The following is a 2,484-nucleotide window of genomic DNA, read 5'->3' on the forward strand; positions in this document are numbered from 1 at the left end:
TTGATAATGAGGAATTTTAGGGAAAAAAATTTGAAAAAGGAGAAATTAGGGACCGGAACTTGAAGGATTAAAACTTGCAAGTAGGGGACTTTAGGGACCAAATCTGGAAAATAGGGACTGTTGTTTTAACTAGACTCTCCACCCCAGACGCTTTGAAAGACTCTTTTAGTGTTTGATTAGGAGATGAAGCAATTCGTTGGGGAAGAGGAAGCACCGCAGCGCCCCTGTCGGTGGTATGCGCTAATTCTCGTTAGATGAGTATTCAATGTTTACATGCGATCAGCTGTGATTTAGAATCAAAATCAAAATTATCACGATAATTACAATTGTGTTTTTGTGCTATGTTATCTACATTTTGAAATAATATAAACAGTGATAGTACAAATATTCATTCTGCTGAGTTAGACTGATTTTTCGTTCTCAAACACAAACTTTTTATGTCGATTTCACTGAGTGTGACTCGTTTACGATAAAAATCAAGTAATTTCGGTTCGTTTCATCTAAAATGTTACTAAAATAATTGTATTTTTTTTAGATTCATCAACTGCACATTCAGGGTGGCCGTCTTAAATGAAGAAAAAATTCCCGGGTTTTTCCCGGTTCGCAAACATTTTTTACGGCCAATGAAATTTAAAAAATCAAATTATATTCTAAACATTTTTCCATGTAATGTAATAAACAACAAATTAAATCATTTAAAGCAGAACCCTTGAATTCCAAACTTTTAAAATTGAAGTTTAAAAGTTTTCAATTCAAAAACTGTATATTTAAATGCTCAACGACTTACACGTATAAACTGGAATGTACTAACACTTTTAAATTGAACATTTTTAAGTGAAATACACATAAACTGCAAAATTTAGAACTTTTATAAATTGTAGAGTTCAGATATTCAGATTAAGTTCCAAAGATATAAATCCACGTTAACATTTTCAATAGTCTAAATTAAAGAATCAAGCAATGAAATTTAAAAATTTTCAAAATTATATAATTTTAAGTTATTTTAAACTAGACATATTAAAAATTGAAAAATAATTTTTTAACTTAACAGTTCTTAAATTAGAAGTTAAATTATTTTTATTTTAAATAGTGTAGGCATCCTTCAAAAGCTTTAGAATTTTATTTCAAAATCTCTAAAAATCTAGAAGTGGTTTTAAATTTTTCCAAATTCAAAATAATTTTTGAATTTTTTGTCAGAACTTTTAAATTTATTTCAAAATGAATTGAATTTTGTCTATAACATTTAGAAAATCCTGCAAATTAAAAAAATTAAATTTGAATTTGTAACTAACAATAAAACACTTATTAATTGTAAAAATATTAGAGAAATATTAAGAGATATTTAGAAGTTTTCAAAAGATTCGAATTAAATTTAGAACTTGAAATAATTTGAAATACTTACAGCCGAACTTAAAATAAAATTTAGATTTTTATAGATTTCAAACAAAAAATTTAGAATTTTGTTAAGAATTGTGAAAGACTACAAAAGAATAAAAATTTTCTTATGATTCTTAGGAAAATTGAAAATGATTTTTCACTTTCAAAAATTATTGTAACAGAAAGTTTAAGAAAATTTTTAGAGATTTTAGTTCTGAAAAAAATGTTAACACACTTCGTTTAAATTACTTGAAATACTTTCAAGTTTTTTTATTAATTTTGAATCTTTTCAAAACTTCTACATATCCCTTAAAATTAGTCAAATTTTTTCTACAAATAACAAGTGTTCAATTGTTATTTATGCGTCAAAATTTAACAATTTCACTTAAATTAAACACTTTTTAAATAGAAAAATTGAAATTGCAACGCTAAAAGTTCAAAAGTTCTTCGAAAATCTAAAGATTTAAAGCTTTCTATGTAAAACAATTCAGTTTCAAACTGTTTTCTTTTCATTATATGGTTTCAATTTACCCGTCTTAAATAAACAGCGAAATATTGCTAAATATTAAATACTTATTTTTTTTCTACATTAAGAAATTTCGAATTAAATGGGATAAAAATTTAATAATTTAGACTCACAATATTTTTAATTTAATAAATAAATTTTTCTTTTATTTTAAATCTCTGTTTTAAAGTTTACCTGCTTTAGCATAAATCAAATCATTTTTTGATAAAAATGCAACTGTTTGATTCATGCAACTGTTATACTTTTTTCTTGAAAACTTAAATATTTTGTAGAAAATTTACTTTTTGTTTAAAATTTATATTTTGGTGTTGAAAAATGAACTGAATTATTTTCTGGATAGTTCCACTTATAAAAAAATTTGTTTCTTATTACAAATGCATCTGTTTTAGTACAAAATTGATCTTTTTTTATATATAAAAGCAACTATTCGGTAGGGAATTTAACTATTTTGTTAAAAATTCGTCCTTTTTGGTTGAATGAATTCGTCTTTTTGGATTAAAAATTAAATTTTTTTCGTAGGAACTTATTTTTTTGTTACAAAAATTCAATTTTGATATTACTGAGTTAACTGGAATCTCTGT

The 2,484-nt window shown here is 24.3% G+C and overlaps 1 protein-coding gene across 1 annotated transcript in view; it reads left to right on the forward strand.

Annotated features, from left to right (window-relative positions):
• LOC117171672 (L-allo-threonine aldolase) overlaps nt 1-2,484 on the forward strand; it is a 30,705-nt gene that overhangs the window by 25,017 nt on the left and 3,204 nt on the right. The window lies entirely within an intron of this gene.

The sequence above is a fragment of the Belonocnema kinseyi genome, chromosome 4 (genome assembly GCF_010883055.1).
Source record: "Belonocnema kinseyi isolate 2016_QV_RU_SX_M_011 chromosome 4, B_treatae_v1, whole genome shotgun sequence".
Classification (NCBI taxonomy): domain Eukaryota; kingdom Metazoa; phylum Arthropoda; class Insecta; order Hymenoptera; family Cynipidae; genus Belonocnema; species Belonocnema kinseyi.